Source organism: Protopterus annectens, chromosome 9.part0, assembly GCF_019279795.1.
Source record: "Protopterus annectens isolate FY-2018-M chromosome 9.part0, PAN1.0, whole genome shotgun sequence".
Taxonomy (NCBI): domain Eukaryota; kingdom Metazoa; phylum Chordata; order Ceratodontiformes; family Protopteridae; genus Protopterus; species Protopterus annectens.
Window position 1 is genome coordinate 1086187046 of NC_056743.1, and position 27017 is coordinate 1086214062.

The window sequence follows — 27017 nt, forward strand, 5'->3', positions numbered from 1 at the left end:
TGCATGACTGCAATTTTGACTTGATGTACCTTACCACACCTGCTTGCTGGAAAAACAAACCCTTGCATCATGATGGGAATGTGTCATTTAGTCCTCCGCACCTGCAGTGATCACCTAAGACCACCAAGTCTCCACCCAACCCCTCCTTAGGAAAGTAAGTTGCATTGTGGATCCTGCAGCAGTAATCAGAAATGAACACTTGCTGGTCTAGACTTGGAACAATATCTGCATTTCACATTAGTAAATCAAGCCTGACCTAGGAAACTACTACAGCCGAGTCCCAGCCATCTCCTGTAGATAAACCTGCTTCTTTGTGTGTCCATTGCCCATATTTTTGTTCGTATATACAAATATTTTTTTTAGTATTTTTTTTTTGGTTCTATTTGTAATTTAGGTTCTGTTCAGGCTGATGGAATACAGGCTCATAGGTGTATACTAGGCTAATGACCACTAGGGCCCTTATAAGCCTAGCTGTGCAACCCAAATGTGACCCACAAATTTCATTTATTTGGGGGAGATTTATTGACTGCCTCTATTCATCAGAGACAGAGGAACCGGACAAGGGGGTACATTTCTGATTATCCATCCATTGGTTCAAGTTATGCTTAAATAGGGATAGAGAGGAACTCTGCTTCACATGGACGAGGAGCCTGTTCTAGAGAATGGTAACCTATCTGTTTCTCCAACATGTCCTATTTATGTTGCAAGCAAAATTTACCAAAGGAAGCATTATACTCTATGATGGGTCTGATAAGGACCGAGTACAGTGGTATGATGACATCTCTGGTCTTAGATGCCATGCCCTTACTTCTATGTTGAGCAACATAGAAGGATTTTACTACTTTGGATACATGTTGGTTGAAGGCTAGGTAACTATCTACATTAGTTCCCAGATCCCTAACTAGTGAATTAAAAAAAAAGTTCTGGTTGAAGGATTGGTTATCTAATCTGATTTAGGAGTGGGTTGATTGTGTTATAGATTTTATATATATATATATATATATATATATATATATATATATATATATATATATATATATATTCACTTCAGAATCTCGAAATTCCGAAACTTAGACTGTCATATGATCGAGACCATATGATCAATGTTTCGGAATATCGAAATTCCAAAATAAATCCAAAAAAGAAAATGTAAATGTTTCTGCAGGAGGACAAGCCCACCAGCACCCCCCACACCCCTGCTACTTAAATATACCAACTCCAAGATCGCACTACAGCAAGGAAAAGGGAAATCTCCCATTCCGCACTGTATGCAGATCTCTGTTCAGAATTTTGAAAGTTTGATCATATGATCTCGACCATATGAATTTCGAGATTTCAGGATTTCAATATTCTGAAGGGAACCCATAGAGATGCAGACTTAAGGTAATGGTTATTGTCATGTATGGGGACATGAAATGATACAAACAACTGCAGTTCACTAAACTTAAGAACTCAAGACTGCTGATTAAATTCCCATATATGGATAACATTTATGTAGTAGTGAATGCACACATCACAGCTTTGGGGTATGATGTAAACACAACTGGCTTCTGTAGGCATTTATTTGAGAGGTGAGAAATTGAAGTAAGGTCTGAGTGAAAAAGGGAAGGGAAGGAGGTGTAAAGTATGAATAGGTACTTATTCATATTTAAGGATATTGTTTATCCTGGAGATGAGCCCGAGTGTGGCTAACAAGTCTTTCCGAATGGTATTAAAGAACTGGAGGGATGGTGTTGATGGATACAGGTAAGGAGTTCAAGGCCTTAGCAACATTGTATGAGTACAGACCATGCCCAGTAGATTTGATAGCTTTGTGGACAGAGAGGAGTTTCTGGGAATTGAATCGTAATGACCAATTTGGAACATAGTTGTGTTGAATGATATTTAGTGCCAGAAAAGAAGATGTGTGCTGGATAATTTTATAGGTGGTAAGAAGTTGTGTATATGTTAGTTGATGGGTAGTTCTAACTAATTTAGGATTTTTAGTGCTATACAGTGGTGAATTCTGAATTGGGTATTCACTGCAAATTTAGTCACTTTATTATGACATTGTTCAGGTTTTGATTTTTGCAATGGCAGTAGGTTAGTAAGGATGGGAGTACCATATTGGTGTGTGGGGGCAGGGGTAAGTAGTGGCAAGTGTAGTTTTAGTTGTGTTGGAAAAAATTGAATCTGTAAAGCATCCCTAGCTTTTTCTTGGTGTGTTTTTTATATGCAGGTCAAATTTAAGATTATCATCCCTAATAATTTGTTATTAGAAGTGACTTCAGTGGTTATAAGTTATGGAGAAGGTTTTGACTTTTTTTTATTTTTCATGAGAGAAGGATTTGGGGGGGAAACTGTAGTTTTTTGGGGAGTGGTTGGCCATGAGTTGTGAATACAAAGCCATGCTTGTGGTTGTTAAAGGAGTTTTAGGATGTTCCAGTTAATAGATGATAGAGTAGTAATGAATATTTCTGGTTAAACTTGTACAAGTTGCATGTTTCATAAAAATATACAAAGAGGAAGATGGAGTTGAGCAAAGTGGTGTCACTTTATGACTATTTTAAATTATAAATTGCTTTTAGGTATTTGTAAGTTGCAAACATAGATGTAAAATAGTTTTTTTAATGTGCCAGGTTGTCTGATGTGCATAGAAGTGTGATATTATCTACATATTGTAGTAGGGAGTGCTGTTGTATGGATTTCTGGCCGGTATTAGTGAGAATGTTAAGGAGGAGTGGACCAAGGATAAAGCCTTGTGGTGACTGGGAAGTATGGTGAGAGGGTAGAGTGCCGTTGTACTGGCTGACACCTATTGGACAGGTAGCTTTTGAAATATAGAAGGGTGGGCTGAGATAGATCTAGTTAGGACATTTGAAGTAGATGTTTGCTATGACTAAATGTCAAAGGCTTTAGACAAATCTAGAAATAAGGAAGAAACTAGTTTGCTGTTATCTCTACTTTTATTGACAGTATCTACAAAGGTTAGAAGTGTGGTGTTAGTTCTATGGGATGGATGGAAATCGTGTTATGTAGGGGATAGGAGTTCATCCTCCAGGAGATGGTTTAGCAATTGTTTTTGAATACATTTTTCAAGTATTTTTGGGGGGATAAGATTGCTATAAGTCTAAAGTTAATAATGTCAGAATTTCCTCTTCTGTGTAGAGGGATAAATTAGTCTTTTTTTTCCAGAGAGAGAGAGAGAACATGGTATTGTTGGAATGATCTGTTTATAAGGACTGATATAGGATAGACGATGCTATCAGTTGCAGATTTAAGGTACTCACTTGGAGGGTAATCATCTGATGTAGAACATGGTTTGAGTAGTTTTATATAGGATGTGGGCACAGATTTGTAGGTGAACATGGATGTGGCAATTTGTGGTTGTTGGGCAGGATTGGGCCTGGATGTTGGGGAATACTTGGTTAGGGACGCTATGCTATCTATGAAATAAGAGTTGAACTTTATTGCAATTTTGAGTAGTGAGTTGTTGGGAGAGAGATTTAGGTTATATTGTTTGCCAGTATGTTCATAGGTTAATACTAGGCTAACTACCCTTTTCAGCCATTGTAAGCCTAGCCAATTATCCCTTGTGAGACTCAAATCCTGCACTTTGTCTTTGTAAGGCAAACACCTTAACCACTAGGCCACCCTCCCAACCCCGTAAGATTTCTTTAACGGCTGACCAGATTTTTTTAGGGTTGTGTTTACTGTTAAGAAAGTTGTTGTAGTATATTATTTTGCCTTCATTTAGTGCTTTTTAGTATGGTTGCATAGCATTCTATAGTTTTTGAGATATTGTGATGATTTATATTTTTGCTATTCTTTTCATGCATTTTCTCTATCCTGCATATAAGCATTCTACTTTTTTTTTTTTTTTTTTATAGCCAAACTACATTATTTGCTTTTAGTGTGTTCCTTCTAGGAGGTGCAAGGCTATTTAGGATATTTAGGGAAGTTGTATTAAAGTCATTCACAACATCATCTAAGGGGAGGATTTTTTAGGATGTTCCAGTTAATAGATGACAGAGTAGTAATGAATATTTCTGGGTTAAACTTTGAATAAGTTGTGTGTTTTATTAAAAATATATATATACAAAGGGCAAGACAGATTTGAGCAAACTGATGTCACTTTTATGAATTTTTTAAAATTATAAATTACCTTTTAGGCATTTGTAAATTGCAAAAGTAGATGTAAAATATTTTATCTCATAAACAAATGTAAGAAAACATTTTCAGATACCATATAGAGGACACTGTTGTAAGGAATCTGGCTACTGTTGATAGTTCCTAATAATTTGACAGTCAGGCCCAACTAATTTCCAAAGACATCACCTCTAGATCCAAAGAAGTCTTCATTCCCCTTTACTCCTTTCTCATCAGACCTGTTATTGAATATAATGCAAGTTTTGGCATGTGTATTGTCATCACTCAGCTTGCTATACCTCAGAAATTTATAACTAAATGATCAGTGGTCTCAAAAATCTTAATTATAAGGACAGACTGGCAGGCCACTTTTTATATTCAGTCTCTTGTATATTCCAATGTGAAGATCTATGGCTAACCTTTCGAGCCATGAAAACTCTAATCTCTGACCTCCTATTCCTTTGCAGAGCAAATGGTTTCTCAAATATCCATTTAAAGGAACCAAACCCTTATCAGCAGATAACTAGGCCATGCTGGCATGATAGATTCATAGCCTAATGTGTCCCACACTTGTGGAACATGTTTCCACTACATATCAAGCAGAGTATCACCCTTACCATCTTCAAGGTGAGCATTTATAATTGGATGGGCAGTCTCAAATTCTCCCAGTCTAACTTGTCTGACCCACCTTGAGAATGGTGGGAACTTTTGAATATGGGTTTCTGGGGTCTATATTAGAACATCGAAGTTTCAGAACTTTGAATGTTCTAATATCGACACCTAATAAGCGAAAGCTGAAAATGGCGAAGTTTTAGATAACCAAATTCTTTCCTAGGGAAAGAATGCGGTTGTCCGTTCCTGTCACTTCGCTATTTTCAGCTCTGCGGTGGAAAGTTATGGTCAGGTTCAGGTAAGTGTGCGACTGTGTGGACGTGAGGGTTAGAGTGGGATAGGTGAGTTAGGGTTAGGGCGCGGGTCAGGTAAGTGTGTGCGATAGTGACGGATCTTAGGGTTAGGGTTTGGGTTAAGGTAAGTGGGTAGATAGTGGTGTATGTACAGTTCAGTGTAGGTTTAGCTGTAAGATTTTAGGTGTATGTGTGTGGATTGCTGTTTGTTTGGTGTGTTTGTGTTGTGTGTATGTGTTTTGGAAAAGCAAATTTTTTCCCTAGGAAAAAATTTGATGTTCTTAATTTTTGGTCTTATCGGTTTTCGGTTAGTAGGTGTCGATATTAGAACATTCAAAGTTCTGAAACTTCGATGTTCTAATATAGACCCGGGTTTCTGGCTAGGCTTGTAATCAGTCTGAAGACTGATTGGCATTGCCTAGTACTTACTATCTATGAACTTATGAATAACTTTAAACTGAGGTAAGTTGCTCAGCATCCAAATATCCACAACATTTGGTTAGTAGTTTCTTTTGTAATACATATATATATATATATATATATATATATATATATATATATATATTCTAGATTTGTTAGGATTGATCTATTTTTCGTTAGGATTAAAAAGTAATTTTCCAACTCTCCTATGAGAACAACTTCAAAACATGATTTAAAAGCCATCTCTGCAGCTTCAGATGCCCAGAATTCAGTTAACAGCTTATTTGTTGAAGGAGCTGGCAGCTAATGTCAGATTACCCACCTTGTGGAACATGTCTCGAATGGTCTGTGAGGTAGGTCATGAAAGCCAAAAATGCATATGTTGTGTCTGAGGTTACATCCACATGTCCCAATAGTGCAATATGAATGTTATTGTTTATGCATGGATCCTGTAATTTTTCCATTAGTGGACAACAGATGCCACAAAAAAGTCACATATTTAAAGAAACAAATGGAATAACATTATCACAAAAAGATGTATCGTAGCAGTCTAAGGACAATAATTGCTTAGTTTTCGACTACCTACAACCATTAGGACTGTTTTACTTGCATTAGCCTTTTAATGTTAATTTGAAAGGGAAAAGAATCAGAAGAATCATCACATATATTGTACCTATTCTTTTACAAAAAAAAGTACATTTGGGAGTGGGGAGAGCAATGCTAGGTTGTACTTTACTGGAATCAGTCCATACACATCTCATTAATGGCTTTGCCTCTCATAAATAAACTCATTTTGCATCTTTCTTTTCTACTATACATCTTAATGATATTCTAAGTGCATGTGTGTGCATTATATAATAAACACACACACACACACACACACACACCATATATACATATATAACTGAATAGTGGAAGCTGATAAAGGGATGTGATAAAAATGTGTATCTAAGATAAAGCACAAAATAAGTCCCTGAATGTTTATCCCCATTGTAACCTATGTCATCAAGCATTTAACATTTCTCTGCCCACATTAGCAAGAACCAGACCTAATTAATCAACTAAGACTCTGTATTACTGTTAAAGTGGTAGTTGCAAACAATAAACCTACTAAAACAATTTCACTAACCTTGAAAGTGTTTAAAAACTGTTGAAACAAACAAAAAGAAACAAAAGTATATTTTTAGAATGGGAATACCAAATGGGGAGTCTCGTTTTCAATGAGGTCCTGGGAAGAAGTCTTCATAAGGTTATAATATAAATAAAAAAAATAGCACAGTAAAACACAAATGATCCATGATTGCTACAACCTGCCATAGGAAATCACGAAGTGCAAACCTGCCTATATCACACTTCCTTAGATTATATTGTATTTAATTCATTTCAACATTAAAACATTTTAAAAAAGCAATCTACAAATCTATCAAATTACATAACATGAAAGCTCAAATGTTCCTGAAACTTAAAACAATTACCTCTTCAAAAAGGAAAGAAATCCCCCCAGAAAACTGCATAGAGATACCCAAAACAGAAGAAAACAAACAAAAAAAAGATCACCATAATGGGTGGGGGGAGGGGCAGTACATCCATGATTATCAAGAACACTGCAAAAAAGTGTACCAGATAATGTCACACAAAATGTAGACAAAAATGCATCAGAATGGATTATCTCTTCATCCCATTCCCCGTGCAATCCAGCTGACAGTAGAGAGGTACATATTACAGAAATAAAACTTGACCTGAGAGAATGCAGGCTCCAGCTCAGTCAGCAGATCATCCGATTTAATGCTCCTAAAAACATGTTGCCTCCACCTTGTCTTACAACCCCACCCCAATCACCAAAATACAATTAAGACCCCCAACATGTGTCGCTCCTCATCATGAATCTCCACCAGTAATGATCCCAACACCAAACCTAATACCTAATGCTCTTCATCCAAGTGTAAACAGAAACTAAAAATAATTCTAATAAAACAAAAACCTACTCTAACACAACCCTTTCTTGTTGGCTTGGAAACCGCGTATTGAAGAAAAAAATACCTCTACCCCTCAATGAGTAGAATCAGCAAAATTAAACAAATGCCTCAAATAACCTAAATGCATTAACCTTGAATACATGCTATCCATACTTAAAAATATGATTAGGTGTGAGTCCACAAAGGAAATAGTACACTACCACAGACCCATTTAACGGAAAACAGTAACAAAATAAAAGGTGGAGGGCATATAGAGCTAGTAATATGTAAAGTATCTTATGTTGTACTTTTTAAGTCACTGCGTTTTCTGCTCCAGCCTTCCTACCACAGGGCTCATTCAGTTACTGCCTCTTAAGACAATTGGCTGGAACAGAGTTGTAAGTCCCAGACAGTGTTATTAATTTCTTTTTTTATTTTATTTAATTAATTTATTTATTCACTTACTATTATGATAACCAGGTAGCTGGGCTGATCTGTTGATCATTTTCAGCCACAGCTCAGGCTTAAGAGCTATACAGCGACTAGATACAGAGGTAAGGTGCATAATACCAAGTTAATGTTTATATATGAAATCAGAAGACATGACATAGCAAGGTAATTCAAATTACATAAATGCTAACATTTTAAAGTAGTTAAACAAGACGAACATCTATACTAGCCAGCAGCCGAACTCTCCTTTGCTTCGTATCCCATTCTTACCCCTCACTGAGTTTGCACAGACTTGCTCCCTTCTCCCTTCAGTCTAACCCAGACCTGGGTTTGCCCTGGTGTACCAAAGGCAATTCTGCATTTGTCCACTAGATGGCACCCTCCCCCCACTAATACCTACTGCTACTCACTTACTCCAACTTTCTCTGTAAACTCTTACTTTTTCTTTTTCTCTCTCTCTGTTACATTCTAACACATTATACTACTACTTTCCTTTTCTCCCTCACTATTTTCACATTCCAGCCAATTCCAGCCCACTAATTCCAAGTCCCCTCTACTTATCTTCTGCTAATTAACACTTCACTGATAGGTTTCCGATCCTCTACTGACTCCTTTGGTTCTTCCCGCTCCGTTCGCCCTGCGGGCTCACTCCGCCCCCCCTACCCTTCCCCCAAATTTCACCCGCCCCCAGCAGCCCTAGCTTTATCCATACATTAGCCACACCCCCTCAGATCATAATCCAATCACCCTCCACAACTCTGGAAACACCCATTCCTCATCCCACCTACTCTACCTCATTCACCTCTGATAGACACCACCTAGCCACAAATAACTTCTTTCACCTCTACTCCCTCTCCCATAACACATTCCCCCTGCAAGCCTTCACAACTCCCACATTTCTCCTCTACTTTTACCACCTCCAAATATAATTCACCAACTACTTAATAACTACACTTACCTTCACTCCAACATGCCTCAACAACCCCCATTCTTCCCCTTCTCACTAACTCTACTCTTTACCTTAACCTACCTCTACAACCTTACACAGCCTAGTTATTCCTACCACTCCCAATCCTACCATGTAACCAACCATCTTATCTCCTTACTACCTCACGCTAACATCTCAATTTCCCCCCATCTGTGCCCTTTAAACAACCTTCTACTTTTTCCATTTAAACTTATAACCACTCAGAAACACCCTTCACATATAATAGTTACTAAATCCTTCAAAAGCACAATACATCCGAACCTATTCTCTAAACTGTCTTACTACTTCTCCAACCTAACCCTAACTCCCATTAGCAATCTATTATTAGGAGATATCCATCCTAACCCAGGTCCCCCCTCCTCAACAATTAAGGTCAAGTCCTTAATACTCACTGCCTTAAATTCTCAAAGTATAGTTAACAAAATCCCAAACCTCCATGCTTGGCTAACACACCATAAACCAGACATCTTATCCAGCTCAGAAACATGGTTAAAACCCCATATAAAAGACTCAGAAATACTCCCACCAAACTATTCGATCATCAGAAGAGACAGGTCTCATAAAAAAGGTGGAGGAGTAGCTCTCCTCTACTCAACCTCCCTGTCAGTTACCCCCTACAACAAACCCACTCCTCAATTTAATAACGCAGAACTACTCATAACACTACTCCAAGTTAACAAACATAAACACATATGTATAGTTTCACTCTACATCCCCCCAGGAGATAATGTATCCACACTCAAAGACATCCTCTCTTGGCTTACCAACAACATTAGCAATGAAACTATAATCTTAGGTGACATGAATATTAACTAGATCTCCATTCAGTCTCCCACAAACCCACTTAACATCAACTTACATAACTTCTCACAACTAATCAACTCTATCACACACCCATCAAAAAATCTTTCCACCGGCAGTATCCTAGACTGGATCTTAGTATCTCATCCCCACTATTTCTCAGACAGTGGAACCCTTACCGATCCCCTTGGCGACCATATACCCATCTTCACTCACCAACTCCCCTTATCCCAACATCGTACCCATAACTATATTACAACACGTAATAATAAAAACTTTAATCCATCTACCTTTACTAATCCCTAAAAACAATAAACTGGAATTGTCTAAAAAACTACCCTTAGATGATGCTGTTGCCCACTTCAACACCACATTCCTAAAACTACTAGATGTCCATGCTCCTCTAAGAACTAAAAGAATAAAAACTAAAACTGCTCCATGGCTCACCAAAAATACACTAGCTACTATGCGGAAAAGAGACAAAGTCTGGGCTACATACCAGAAAAATAAAACCCCCCTCATCCATAATGAATATAAAACTCTTAGAAACAGGGTAAAAAAACTTATCATCTCTGATCGACAAAATTACTTCTTCACACTTCAAAACAACAACAAAACAAATCCTCAAAAATTCTGGAAAGGCATCTCCACTCTACTTCATCCCAGTAAAACAGTCACCCCAACCCCTGACCCTAATGCCACTGATATAGACTTAGCTACTCAATTCAATTTTTTTTTCATTGAATCTATTTCCAAATTAACCTATTCTTTCTCCTACAACACACACTCCAACTCACCTCCATCTTACCCCAACTACACTCAACCCAATACTATAACCAATGCCACACTCATATCTACTAACTCTTTACCATCCTCCTCCTCTCCTTCTCTCATTCCCTCCACATCTTCCCCACCCCCTCTAATATACACCTGCTCTCCTACTCTCTCTCCCTCCTCATCCTTTTTGACCCCTAACACCCCCTCTCCATACTCCTCCATTCTCACTAAAACCTATACCCACATCTACCATACAAAAACTCCTTCAGAAACTAAAACCATGCACCAATGCTCCTGATTCCTTCTTACTTTCTTAGCTGCTGAAGCAATTGCCTACCCCATTAGCATACTAATCAACCGTTCAATTCAAGAAGATATAGTTCCCCAAATCTGGAAAATGGCCTTCATCATACCTTTGCATAAAGGTGGCAACAACAACAATGTTTCCAACTTCCGCCCCATTGCTATCCTATCTCCCATCTCTAAACTCTTGGAAAGGTGCATCCAACTTCAACTCCTACCATATCTCATAGATAACAACCTACTTTCTCCTACACAACATGGATTCAGACCAAATCACAGCACTATGACAGCACTCCTCTCCTTTCTAGAAACTGTAAATAGCGCCCGGGACTCTGGCCAAATTGTCTCTACCCTTCTACTTGACCTCTCTAAAGCCTTTGATACTATATCACATAGTCTGCTTCTAACCAAACTCTCCAAACTTAACCTATCTTCCTCTACTTTGAACTGGTTCTCTAGCTACCTATCTAATAGACATCAAGCAGTCAAATGGAAAAAGGCAACCTCCTCATTTCTTAACACCCCGACTGGTGTCCCCCAAGGCTCCATATTAGGTCCCCTCCTTTTCAATATATTTATAAATGATTTCCACAAAGCTATCCCTCTCTCCAATATCATCCAATATGCAGATGATTCGACCATTATCTGCACTGCCTCAACTATCCCTACTCTCATAAAGCTAACTCAGGATGCTTTTTCTACCATTGAACTATGGATGAAAACAAATCACCTAGCACTCAACCCCGCTAAAACCAAATTAATGATATTCACCCCTTCTAAACTCAACTCTCTCAATACAAACTCATTCTCTATTACTAGTGAGAATAACACTCCACTGGAACTAGTGACAGAGACCAAATTACTAGGAGTCCAAATTGATAACCAACTAAAATTCAACTCCCATCTATAACTAAATATTAAAAAAACCCATCAAAACTAGGGATGCTCTATCAACAAAAGCACTACCTTACAACTGCCACTAAAATCACTCTCTCTACTTCCTTTCTTATTCCGTCCCTTCTATATGGAGCTCCACTACTAACTAATCTACAAATCTCCCTGAAAAAACAACTTTCCTCCTGCTACAATAAAATCGCCAAGTTTGCTACCAACCAAAAGTCTTACACCCACCATTGCTCCTCTCTCCAACAACTAAAATGGCTAGAACTACCCCATCAGCTCACCTATACACAACTATCCCTTGCTCATAAACTTATTTTCAGCCCCTCCCTCTGTCCCTCCCTCTCTTCTGTGTTTAAAATGCACATACCTGATAGAATATTAAGGTCCAACAACCAAAATCTATTAGAAGTGTACAAACCAACCCGTCCCCCTGGCAAATATCTTCTCTCACATGGGTTAGCTCGCCTCTGGAACTCTCTACCTCCATCTATCCGTACTACCTCTAACCATTTTATGTTCAAAAAATCTCTTCATTCACATCTACTTTCCCAGTGGGAATGCTCTTGCTCCCACCCTACTTAACTACACTGAACATTCCCATTTCCTCCTACTCCTGCTTACACCCTTGATTTCTCTCTCTCATTATCCATAACTCCCACATTCCTGTTATTACTATAGAATATGTAAGAATACTCTACACTCTACCTCTCATATGTTGAACTCTCTTTATGAAATAACTTTAGTAGAATTTTGAATTTATGTATAATCCCTTCTAATCTGCCATCAGTTTTTAACACTGTTACATTAATTGTAATAGTTGTGCATTGCATTTGTATTTGTCTACTGTGATTTTAATAATGTTTAAGTATGTCTAATACCTACTGTAATCTATATTGTCTGGAGTTTTTCTCCCCAGGACTCCATTGAAAACGGGTTAATTTTGGCCCAATGGACTATCTTGGTAAACCAACTGCAAATAAATAAATAAAATAAACTAGCACAGTTTTATGACATAGTATGTACACAGTTGTAAAGGGTGATGGACATTATATGGTTGGCTTGGATCGTGAACGTGTCTGACAAGGTGTGGCTGGGGGGTCTTGTCTGTTATCCCTGAAACATTTACATGTTACCTGTTTTGTGGAGATAATCTGCCAAATACTTTTAAAGTCTAGAAGGGTATCTTAAACCTTGATCTCAGGTGACAGGTTTGTACCAGAGCCCAATCTAGAGAGGGCTTTTTCACCGATGGCTGTTTTAAATGGAGGTCCAGGCTAGGATAATGATATAATCTTGGCTGCTATTTCTTATTGAGTATAACTGATTATGAATGAGAAATTCAGTTCTCTGAGGTGAACAATATCTTTGTTTTAAACTTATAAATGTGTGTGCTTAAAAGGAGGGTTGCCCTTTCAGTCAATAGAAGCCTGTTTATAGCTTTAGAATGTTACAGAGGTAGTGAAATCCTGAATAAAATTTTGTTTACAGTGATTTATAGTTTTTGTGTGATATACACCAAGTGAAATGCAAGTAAAGGATGGCTGTATTCAAATGTAGGGAGAAGCACAATTTTAACTAGGGCTATATGCCGAACTGGGATGATTAAATGTTAGATTATATAACAAAGTTTTAATGATGAAAGTAATTGGTCAATATGGACTGAGAAGGAAAGAGGCCAAATGTAAGACTGAAGTATTTATATTGTGATGCATCAGGAATGATATTATTTTGTTTCTTAAAGATGATAGCTGGTGGGCTGGTAGTCTGAAAGGAGTAGACAATTAAAATATTTGTGTATTTTTTATGATTGATCTGGATATTATTAGATTCCACCCAATAGCAAAGTTTAGAGAAACTCTTTAAAACTGAGTTTGTTAGGTTGTTTGTGGCTTTCCTGGTTTGTAGAAGACGTGACAACAATAAGGCTGCAAAACTGATCAGACACTAGTATTAAGTTAGGAACATGATGAGTGTTGATTCTAGGTGTGTACTTAAAATATTCTGTCATCATAGGTTCATAGGAGACTACTAGGCTAGCAGCTCAAGAGTACTTACAAGCCTAGTTAGTTTTACCCAGATTTTACCCAATTCTCTATCCCTAGGGGGTAAATAAGGGTTGGCAATCAGGATTTTGACTATTCTTACAAAACTACCTGTGTCCATAAGGGACATGGGCACCACCCCAGGAGTGATTTGAGATTTCCCATCCAGATTTGCACTTGAAGATGGTCAGGGAAGGGCTCTGCTTCACATGAATAGCAATCCTATTCCAGTGGAGGGACAATCTCTAGGACACACATCTGTCACTCTAGCATGATTTATTCATGTCAGAGATCAAGTTTAGATATTTGGAGTGGGTAGCCCTAGTGCAGTTAGTTTTGCGAATATGCAACATTTCCATCAGGACCGGGTCAGAGGCTGCCTTGTAGATCAGACACAGATCACCCCCTCAGTAATCTGTATGAAACTGAATACAGTGATAGGGCTTTTAATCAGTCCACATATGACTTGTTTATACCCTGTTTTTTTGGGGGGTGAGAAACCTCTGTGGATGCTCAGACTGTTGAAGGTAGCTAATGAGGTACATGCCAAAGGGTGCATTGTATTCAATTACTGGTCTGATGAGAGCTGACTACAGTGGCAATATGACATCCTTAAATCTGAATGCCATGTACTTAGTTATAAGGTGAGCCACATAGAAGGATTTCCTCAGCACCATCGACACATGGTGGTCAAAGTTTAAATTACTGAGTACCCAGATTTTTCTTCACTGGGTCAACTCTTAGGGAGGGTGCTATCAGCGCTGTACTTTGCAGGGATATTTGACTTCTCAAAGGGTATTATTATTCACCACTTCGCATTTAGTCTGAGGCCATGGCTCTGACAACAATTATTAGTCTGCGTCAGACCTTTCTGTAAGACATCAACATCATTTAGGGAGTTAATGACTGTCCCAACTTGCAGATATCAGAAACTTGGTCAGCCAAAGGCCATCTACATTTGCCTTAATATTTGAATAGTATATCCCAGACAGGAGGGGGCTCAACACTGGGCTCTGTGGTACTCCACAGGTGATTGGCTTCTTGCTGGATGTGGATTCCCTCACTCTAACAACATGTGTCCTATCCGTGCACCATTTGGCTATCCATCTGGTGATATAGAGGTTTATGCCCAATTTTGTGAGTTTATCTATAATATCCAAGTATATTGAGTCAAATGCCTTGGCCAGGTCAAGGTAGGTGGTATACACTGTCTTACCCTTATCCATGGCCTTAGTGACCTTCTCAAAGAAGTCCACCAGACAGAGCAGGTAGGAGTTGCCCTTGACATAGTCAAATTGGGTTGGGTGTAGATTCTAGAGATTTTCTATCATTGTTAATCAGGTTGATGATTTTCCGTTCCATAGCCTTGTATATGAGGCTAGTCAGACATATGGGTCAGTAGTTTCCCTGAGTCAGTTAATGTTCCACCCTTGTACTGAGGGATGACTGTTGCTGTCCTTCACTGTGACAAAGCCTGTCTGGAGACTGTGGTTAAATAGCGATCTGAGTGGATCTGCTAGGTCATGTTTCAAGCTATTTAATAGACACCCTATGAATACATCATGATCCATTGATGCTTTGTTTCTAGCTTTAGTGAGTGCAGTGATGACCTGTTCTTTTCTGATAACAGACAAATGAATAGTAGTGGGTATTTTATAGATATTGACCAGAGATGATGAGGGGTAAGTTCTGACTTGAATTTATTGACCAGCAAGTTTGCTATTTCTTCTGGCTGAGTATAGGTAGTGCCATATACTGCCAACTAAGCACACTGTTGAGTGTTTCCCTTAAGATTTCAGACATAACTAAAATTCTTTGTGTTTATCTTTTGCTTGGGAGGCTATGTTAGTCCCATATTTAGCTTTTGAAGACTTGACTAGTTCCCTGATTTGCCTTTTGAGACTGAGGGATTTTTTCTTTGTTGTGCACCCTCCTACATACTTCTAAACAGGAATTTATTTCTTCTGTTGTGTAGTCTATTTATGCCAGGGGTCCACCATGGTGGCTTGTTTTTCAGCTAGACCTGGGTTTAGTTTGGTCAGGTACTGCCATTTCTATGCAATTGTTTAAGTGGTTGTACAGGACATTCATGTGTACTTCTGCATAGGCCTCCAAGTTTTCGGGTTTAGGGGAGCTTTATAATTACCTATGCTATCACTTAATAGGAGGTAATTTGCCTTGGAAAAATCGTTATGGGTTTGATGGGGGTACTTCCATTACATTTATTTCAAAGGAGACAGATTTATGATCCAATCTTACTAGTGAGAACATTACACTGAGGCCAGGGTTGCAATGCTCCCCCATGTTTGGGAGTATTATGTCAAGGAAAGTTGAGCTCCCAGTGAGAGTGCAGACCAGTCGTTCTGGAGCATTTGCATTGGCAAAGTCCAGTCTGAGCCTGTATGTTAGTAGTTGTATACATTTCCCAGTTTATGGAGGATAGTTAAAATTGCCTATAAGTAGTGTGTGATTCTAGTAATTTCAGCTATGTGGAGTAGTTTTCATAGTTAATGGTTTAGGACCTGTAGCTGTCAATGATATATAATGGGGGATTTTGCCTATGGTCAGCTGAACATGAAGTAACTCAAGGGAATCATTCTGCTTGACCACTCCAGAGGTGTGATTGCTTCTTATGTAAAAGGAAACATTTCCTCCTTTCATTTTTTTTTTCATTTTAAGAGGGTGGTCTGAATGTGTGATAGGCATTGTAACCTTGCACAGCTGGTGTGCTTTCCACAGCCTTCAACCATGTCTCTGTAACTGCACAGACATCAGCTTTCTCCAAGAAAAGGAGAGCTTCCAGGGAGTGCAGTTTCTTCTTTAGACTCCTAGCACTGAGCAGTAGTTCCTTCAGCTTAGCATTTGAAGAATTTATGTTGGTAGGCCTGTTGGTTTGGCATTGCCTAAAAAGGGCACTATGGGGGTGGCTAATGCCTTGGCCAGTATTCAAAAGCCTAGAGGCAACAGCTGCAGACCATGAATGTGTGGTGTTTTGCCTCTAGGGCTTGCTTGTGGAGACACTGTGTGTATATTTTTTAATGTGCAATGGTTGCTGTTTTGGTTTTGTTTTCATGTGGTTTCTGAGGGCAGCATACAGGAGGCTTCTAAGGTTTTGGTAAGTTACTTGTGAGTACTTCCGCACATGTGGATTTGTGTCAAGACCATATTTAGTGAGGGAAATGTGCATCTGCTGACAACCTGTTTGTCATTTGATTTGTTAGTATGTGAGAGTCATGTCTTAATTTTCATAATGTAACTACATCTCTCACATACTATGTTTGTTTCAGGATTAAGTGGTTATCAGTATACATGAGACAATTGCTACATTGCCTCAAGATGCCCATGTCATCCAGGCTAGCCACAGAGATCGCAGGAAAGTGCCTATCCGTGGTTTCAGTTTTTTTACTGTGTGTTTAACTGGGGAAAGGAGTGGGGTGATTTAACTGGACTGGAATGATAGCACACAAATGAAGAATGGGTGCTATACTCAGTGTGAACTGCAACTATCCAACAAGGTAATGCTGCTCTGCTTGCAACTCAAACATTTGTAGAGCAGCAGGGGAACTGAGGAAGGTTGCAGAAATAGTTATTGTAAGGATAATCTATGCATGTGTGTGCATGTGTGCATGTGTGTGCATGCGTGTGTGTGTGTGTGTGTGTGTGTGCATGTGCATGCGTGCATGTGTGCATGTGTATATATATATATATATATATATATATATATATATATATATATAGAGAGAGAGAGAGAGAGAGAGAGAGCTACATACATATAGAATCAGACAAACAATTTTACAACAGCAAGACCTACAGACCAATCAGGAAAACACACAGCAAGCTTTCAGCCAGCAGCCCCCAACTCAGATAAGTTCAATACAACATACTTCTGCCACAAGAGTGCAGTCAAAAAACCTTAGAGCTCAAGTGTAGGGAAACCACACAATCCATATACTACTGTCCTGTAAAACTAGCAGACACAATGTAATTACGTATTACAGCATCAGTGGAAACATGACTTTGGAACCATTTAATGGCAGCTCATCTAAAGTTACATCTAAACATTTTGTTCTGGTGCAAGTTATTGTTTACAGTTTCAAATGGCCTTAGTCACAATAAGAAAAATGGCAGCTGTAATACGTCCTTCACTGATGTTGCTGTAGATGGCATCAGTTACAGATAACGCTGTAGTAGTGCCAAAGCCATTTCTGAAGTCATGCTATCCTTCAGAGAGGCGTCAAGAGTTATTGATATGTTTAAAAATCTGTAAATGTATTTTCAAAGATTTTTGCAAGAGGGCAAAGAATAGCTATTGTTCTAAAATATTTGTGGTCTTTTGAAGACAGTACTTTGGAGAGAGGGTTTATAATAGAATATTTTAAGATGAGTAGTAATGTGCATGTAAGTAAAAAATATGTTGTAAATGAATGTTCAAACGAAATACCACTAAGAAAACAAAACAAATATGCAGAGGCCAGGAAACAGTCCGTAAGAATAATCCACAAATCAATAGCGTAGAAACAATTTATTACCGCTTTCGTCAAAGGACTTCTTCAGAATACTCAATTACAAAAAACAAGACTCTTAAGTAATGCTCTTAATTATTCAATCTATCAATTAATTCAAGATCTAAAACCATTTAAAGCAAAACAACACATTATAAAAACAAAGAAACTATGTTTTCCTTTTTGATGTCTAACTTGCCATTTTTTAGAAAACATTTAATGTTAATCATGCCATTTAAACCTGGACTCTTGTCAGATTTTAAACGAATCTGCCACATGGCTTCCCTCTGTTCAATAAAATTCCTAAAATCTCCCCCCCTCAAATCTGAATGACACACTTCTAAGACAGAAAATAAAAATTTCTTAAAATTAATGCACACTAATGAATGCTTAAATAAGGCGTTGGTGTCATTGTGAGTCTTTATGTCATATAAATGCTCACGTATACGTATTTTTAGGGGTCTAGTCGTCATTCCGACATAGTAAGCTGGGCAAGTACTGCAAAGCCCAATGTACACTACCCCACTACTGAAGAAGTCCTTTGACGAAAGCGGTAATAAATTGTTTCTACGCTATTGATTTGTGGATTATTCTTACGGACTGTTTCCTGGCCTCTGCATATTTGTTTTGTAAATGAATGTTAGTGGCTTGCAATTTTGTCAGCTATTCTTGTGAGGAAGGTGTAATAGGAGTATAGTGAATTCAGAGGAGTTTTTTATTCTGCAAGATTTTTGTTTCCTTGACAGAGATCTTGCTGAAGTAGAAGGCGGTAGCATATTCTGCAACGTGGTAGAGCTGAGTGTGTAAGCTACTGTCCATTTCCTGTGGGTGGTAGGAAATTCATTAGAGATGTAATGAATTGTTGAGGATTTGTAGTCCTCTGATATGTTATTATGGCTAGATAACCTTGGCTTAGTGGAGAAAGAGGTGTCTGAATTTTTCTGTTGTATTTCCTTCTAGAATTGCCTGAGATGCTAGTGTTGATCTTCTGTTTTTGGCTTGGTTAGAGGGATTTTAATGCAGTTGGTTGCTATTCTGGTTTGCTTTCTCAGTGAGGGATTTATTTTGTGCAGGTGATCATCAGTGTAGTTTTGTTTCCAGGCTGTCCATATAATTTATTTCTGTTTTATCATATTCTTAGTGATATTTGTCATCCATGGACATAGCTGTCCTCTGACTCTTCGGAGAGTTTTGGGAAAGAGAAAGTCCCAAATAGAGGGAAGGTTTTGGGTAAAGAAGGAGAGTGCAGATGTTGGTTCTTTATACCAATATAATGGTGACCAAAATATGGTCCTGAGAAGAAAAGCTAGAGTAGCTAGTTTTCTGTTTGGGAAAGCAATGAACAGTAAATAATAGTAATAAGGCCTTAATTGCTTTAAAAGACCATGAGGAAAACAAAAAGACAGTGGTTACTTACTTGGGTATTATGTAACATATATGTACTGGAATTAAAATATTAGCCATAACAAAGTCCAGAGCTGAATTGTTTCCTGATCATGGATGACATCTAGTTGGGCATGTTACCAGCTGCTATAAATTATGCTGTTAGAACATGCTATTAAGTTGTTTTAATTCTGGGCCAGTTGCACTGAAATTGAAGTCACTTAGGAGACTGTACTTTTTGGATATCTTTTATGGAAAATTTTCTGAAATGTATATTTAATAGCTATGATGGAGGAAGAAGGAATATCTAATGTAATATCACAGCAATTGTGAGGTGGGTATGTTTGTCTGGTGAAGTGCCATAGGATCCAGTTTAGTACCTTGTCGATAGTGAAGTCAGTAATGTCTGAAATATTTTGCTTGATTGAGTGAGACTTTCTCCACCCATTCTACATCCAGATCTCATATGTCAGAGAATTTTATAGCTGAACTGAATGAAACCTGAGGTGTAGATGTTGTCCTTAAGTCAAGTTTCTGTGATTGTTACAATGTGTGGTCTTTCTTCAGAGATCAGGCTTCTAATATAACACATTTATTACTTTGTTACATGTGTTATGGCAGACAGTTTTGAGATCTTTGTATGTCAGGAATTCATGCACAAGACAAATATGTGTGCTTGTTGTGAATAGACCTGGATGGGAGTGAATATCTCTTAATCTTATGGATATCTTTTTTTTCTTTTTTTGATGTTCAAGGTTAACTTTGTATCTCTTGGTAATATAGTTTTGTATTATGAATTGCTTTTTGGATATACATATGAACAATGTAGTGTACGGCGTGAAAGGATGACCAAGGATGTCCTTTTCCCCAGACACACATGCCTTTTCATGACTTGTGGGAGACTGAGGTTCCCAGCAGAATAAGTGCAGTATGATGTGTTGTGGCATACAGAAGGAGAAAGCCTGAATTTTCTCTCTGCATGTGAGAGGGCCATATAATGGCATCATGCATTTGCCTTCATTTACAAACTTGCACAAAGATGCCAAGTTCCTATACAGTGGGCACTCATTATCTCTACCCCATCTAGGCCTAGAACACCAGGTTCATTCCCAAATCTGGGTCACTTGTGTCCAGGAAGTGGCACTATGCTTTGCCAGCAGGTCATTGAAAACATGCTTCAAGCTGACTTAATGCAAGGTGATTGGCTATTTTGTCTTGTCCTACAATAATACAAGGCTGACAAATAGTAAAGATGAACTGGAGGCTGACAGGGAGTGAAAGAATGTTCTGTTGGCTATGCAGTGCTATTGAGGAAGGTTACTGATGATCATTTAATTGTAAATGCCACTGGTCTTTGACTTTCAGGTTCTGAGTATATTTTACTCTCTCTCCCTCCACCCTCATTTTTCATTTTGCTTTTCCAGCACCATATGCACAGCTATATCTGAATGTACTGTAACAGGAGCTTGTGTGAATCTTTTCTAAAAAGCGTATATGTTAAGACTTAAGACTCTCCAATTCTGAAATAGTTAGCCTCCCTCAAACTGCAGAAATTTCCAAAAACAGAAAATCACTCTGTAAATCTCTACACAAAAAGCACATGCTGCATTGTACAGATGCACAATATCCTCCAACACATGGGTGCACACACAAACACTTTAAATTAAGATTTGAGCTGGTACATTATTCTTCTAATATTGATTTGCAATGAAATATACTTCTTCACTGATTATTAACGTTATTTGTTTAACCTGATCCCACATAAATTTCAGAAAAGATAACATTTTAGGTACATAAACTTGCTTGGGGGCCTTCCCCCAAAGACAAGGGCTGGGCCTTCTCAAAGTGTCTGACCTCACCATTGGAGGAGTTCAGGTTTATTAAGGTGCCTATTATCTAAGTGCTCTACATCAAAGCTATGGCTTAAACAGAATAGCAGTTATTATAATTTGACCATACAAATTACTTATAAAAGTGTAATGATTTGCCACACAAAAAAAAAAAAAACAAAAAAAAAAAAACATAAACTGCGGCCAGAAGTCAAATACTATAATAGCTACAATAATGCACAGTAAAAAGTGTCATTTAAATCAAAACATTATAACATTGCCTTAATGTTTTCAGACTGAATAAATGCAAGAACAAATAGCCAATGTCTCTACAATGAAGTAACCCTCAGGCATTGCTGGACATGCTCAGACTAAAAGTTCCAAACAGTCAAATAAAAGGTCAATGAAGTCTTATCAACTTACTGCCAACAAAACATATGCCAAAATGAGTTGGCCAAGAATTTCTCCATTTACACTATTCTCATCTTGATCCTTCTTTCCCAAAATTTAATCCACATTACAACGGATAATTCAAAACCATGTGTTAGTGTGCCACTGCTTTGGCACTTCCGCAGATCCATACACCACAACAGGACCTCAACAATCATCACCATGAAACCTTCCATCCTTTGTGAGCTAAAGGATGGCAACAATAAACTGTCCAGAGCCAAATGCACAGTCAAGGATTAACAAAAGCCATTGTTAAAATTTGGTGAGAAACTTTGAACAAATCTAACAAATAAACCAAATGTAGCTGGCATCTACCTCCACCATTACTGGGAGTACAGTATGTAAATGGAGAAATGCTGTATTAAGGTATTCACTAGGCACACTTCCAAATTCATCATAATGCTTCATAAATAATGCTCCTTTAGGGATCTTTCCCACATTGCAGTGCCTGTAACATTGGGAGTACTAGTGTTTTGGCACTTTTCTCCTTTTCATGATGTAATCAAGCACATATCTCCTGAGAAGAGCCAAGGAGACAAAAGGATAATATGGTGCATGATTAAATTTGTGCATTCACTTTCCATTCATTTCATTTATTATGACATTATGAATAAACATAAACCAATGAGTACCAAATACTTCAAACAGATAAGAAAATGAGAGCTGAAATTGCTAAAAACATTTTCACAATTCTGTTATTGTGATCATTTATTTTAAAAACTGCATTGTCTTTCATTATCTTCAGTTATATTTTCTGCAACAAGATACTAACTTAGGAAGAATCCCATTTTTTAAGGAAGTGAAAAAAAAACATTTAAGTTCATAGGTGTTTGCTAGGACTGACCACAAGGGCCTTTTTAATCCTAGCCATGCATCCCAAATATCTGCCATCTGTATACAAAGAGCTTTTATTGATTTCAATGCAAGTCAAATCTCATGCTAGAGCAAATGCAAAACATTTCAAAATCAAGCATGCTTTGAATATAAGCTTTTGAAACTCCCAGATGAAAACTCCAGAGAAGATTAAAAACTACTCCCTACTCTGGAATGGCCAAATAAGAGCTCTTCAACATTCAGGCATTGGCCTTCTTTGCTCCCCTTAAGGTTACAGACAATATGTCTTCCTGCTCGAGGAAAAATACCATTTGTAAGCATCTCACAAATTTCTCCATTTCTGCTAATAGATCAGCACACTCCTCCCATTTGATATAGTGACCATGGTTGTTTATTATTGGAGGGTCCAAATAATGATGTATGCAGCACTCCAATTTCCTCAAGTAAATATAAATTGGTAATGTTGAGCAAATTATAATATTCTTTTGAGTTTACTAAGAGATGAGTTCTACTTACCAAAACTCACTCAGTGAAAATTTCTATTGATGTATTACTTATGTTTAGGAATAATATCACAACCTTACAATCTACTACTTAAAACCATATTAGTGTCATGCCAAATGTAGGTGGAAACATATTCTAATCTATTAAAGGAAGAGTCTAGAAAAAGGTGAAATTATGAAACTAACCACTCTTGTTCCTCATTTAATGAGGATCAGTAACATCTGAGGAAAGCTTTAAAAGTTCACCAGTAGCAAAAACGATAAATTAGCCCTGTCTAAATACATATCAAATCAGCATAAATGATAGTTTCAGTCCAGACAGTTCCAGTAATAGAAGGAGCAATGGGTCTTATAAAAAAAATTTACAATCATACTTCGATATGTTAACCAATCAATGTAACTCCATACGAATTGCAGAAGGAGTCATTACTGGGCACATTGTGGCTGTTGCAAAGAACACTTATGGCTAATATCAAAAATTGAAACAATACTAATTTCATGAACTTTGCTCATACTTTGACTTAGGAATGGGGTTCATTCCCGTCATGGTATTAGAAACCCAAAAGACTTGGGGAAATGAAAAAATGGTAACACTCAGGAAACTGTTAATGAAAAGGCAGTACTGTCAAATACATCTCTACAAGTTATTTAGAAAGGATTTGCTAAATTATTTCGATAAGAAAATGCATCTACTGCTTTGATGATATTGTCTGTTTTAATGGTCTCTAGATCAAGTGTGTGTGTGTGTGTGTGTGTGTGTGTGTGTGTGTGTGTGTGTGTGTTGGCAGGGTTGTTAAAATTTAAAATTTGTTAAAGGTATTGGTTCAAATGAGGATATTAAGTACCCTGCATCTGATCTAGCAGATTCTTTCTACTATGCTTTTTAACAGTTCTTTAGACATAGGAGAATTTCCAAAAGTTTGGAAAACTGTAATTTATAGGTTCAGTTTGCAAGGATAAAGACAAGACTGACTTTGTAAACATTATCATCCTTATCAGTCTTTTGAGCAATAATAAAAAAACTCATGAAACATTGTATCTTAGAGTTCTTAGTAATTTTGTAGAGCTAAATACCATTCATTGTCACTGGAGTTTCATAAAAACTCGTGCATGACCAACACTCATTATTTTGATAACTGTTAGAGCCTTGAAGGTGTATTTTCCTGTTGGTGTTACTTTCTTAAATAACTTTTGATCAACCTGATAATCAGGAATTGATAAAGAAATATTTTAATCTGAGGATAAATGCATACATTATACGTTGGATGGAAAGCTCTCTGCCTGAAAGACTTGGACACTATAACATGGTACGTGATGCCTATATATTTAGACTTGGATTCAATAACATGGTAAATGGCTTCTATATATTTTCAGGAATAAATCAAGGCTCTGTGCTGGCATTCAGGTTTGTTTAAAATATATCCTCTAAACTTACTAATCCTTTTTGGAAAGTGGAACACTAAATATGCTGATGATGTTAAGTAGAGATAAAGTAGCCTTATTCAAAGAAGAAAAAAACATGTTGTTAATGCATGGGCCAAGACTAACAAAATACAGTTTAATGCCACTAAAAGTAAAAGAATAAAAGAATTGTACTGAGTGGATCCTAAGATTGTATATACTCTTGATTTGCATAACCTACATGTCACTGACACCTGTAGAGGGCTAGGAATACTGCTTTGATAAGTTCAAATATAACAAGCATTTTGTAGCTGCTTTTACTAAACTAAATAGGTTACTTGGTTTTGTGCTTTTTAATTTGTCAGCATGGATATTTTTGTCCCAGTTTCTGAACATTTATTAAAGCCCCATCATTCGGAATTGCTTTACTAAACATTACAAAATCAGTCTTCATATCCTTCATGCTACTGCTGAAATCTACTAGATAATTGAATACTACTCTTTCATGCTAAAACTGAAGACTTTCTGGGAGAGTTTCCTGGGATTCAGATTTATTCATCTTCATATGTGGTTTCAGATAAGTACAAGCACTCATACAAGTATTTGAGCTGATTTTTTTGCTAACAGAGCTGCCGCCTGTTGGAACAAACTACCCCCATGTGTACAAGAGGCCCGCCTATTGGTGACTTTTAAAGGTGCACTAGATAATTGTTATAAGAATTAATTTAAGGGTGTTTTGTGATAAAACATGCATCTGTCAGAATAGTATGTATGTTAAAACCTGGATACAACAAACTGTAAACATTGTAACACCTGCAAATTATAGATACAAAGATCTGAAAGTAAGTCAGTTTCCTTGGATTCAAATAATTATTGCACAGTGCTATATTCAGTCAAAGACCATTTCCAGCTTTTGACCTGACTTGAAATCTAATTAATGCTGCCTCTGAGAGATGTCGTCTGTAGATGTGTGGTTAACAAAAGTGAAGGAATTGTGAGGAATGATACTGAATAACACTGTCAAGAAAAGGGTCAGCAGTAACTGTATCATGGAACGTTCCATAATAGCTAGGTTTGGACCCTAGCTACCAGAACACGAGCACAATTTCATCTTAAGCTTGGCATAAAAAAATTACTTTTTTGGGGGGGGGGAGACTTTTTCTAATACAAAATAAATTGCTTTACTTATTCGTTACAGGTTTAATGTAAGAAAGTGATCTCTCAAGCTGTCTTTACAATATACACATTGTAGAGTGGCTGTAAAACAAGCAGATTTTTCACAGGTTGATGCAAAATGTCTAGAAAAGGGTGAAAAAGACTGAGAAATAAGATGCAGTGTCATTTAGTTGATTTAATCTGTCTTTCTCATCAACCTAATTACTACAATATTTCATTTAATCATTCACTACCTATCATGACTGGAATTGTGCATGCATTTTTTTTTTATTTTGTGAAATAGGTGGCAAGTTTTGCTTTTACCATATTTTATTAATGTGATCAAAGGTGTTACCCTGTAAAAGGTAAACAAACACAGACTATTTACCCATTTTCTCTGTTTTGTGTCTCTGTGGAGTTAATTTAAGAAAACTGTTGAGGGTAAACCCCATTTAGGGATTTTGGGGCATCTCTCCTGAAAAATTGTTTCATTGCTGTTCCTTTCATTAAGGGCATTGTGTATGTTTTGACTTGCCCCCAGAAAAAAAAACATTTTGCTTTTTGCTTTGCAAGTATTTTTCATTTTTTGAGTGCCAGTTTATAATGCATTTCACAATTAGCCTTTGATGATTAGGTTTTATTATTTGTGATTCCTTGGATTCATGCTTATGTGATGAATCCAAAAGTAAGTCACAAAGTCTGAGTAAATGTGGGGCTGTAAAGTCAAAAAGTACTATTGTTTTAGAAATGGTACAGTATATTGCTTTAACATGGGTTGGGTCAGATCTCAGTAAACATCTGAATGGGCATTTTTTTCTGTCCTCAGTTTTTACCAAATAGCTCCCCTTCACTCACCATTGAGGACCATTTCCTTCTCTCTTGGGGTGGGACCTATGCTAGATTGAAAGTCCTATAGCCCATTTGCTCTCTGACTATATAGGCAGTAAGGGATTTTCTGCCAGTCCTGGAGGAATCTTTTCATCTCTGCTTGGACCTCTTAATGCCATGGTGGTTCACTAGACTTGCTTTAGTGTTGCCAGCTCTGGAGTACATGTGTGCCTCTACCTACATACTGATCCTCTGCCATAGAGTAATACCTGGTCTACAGGCTACCCCCATGGGTGCTATATGCAGTGCTCCATCTAGGTGTTACCTTACCACTTGCTTTCCAGCAGCAACCACTCCACTCTCATCTCCCTCAAACACACGTGGCATTAATAGAACATGAGTCATATGGGTCATAGTCAGGACTTCATTTCTCTGACCCACAGAGTTAGAATGGGGATTT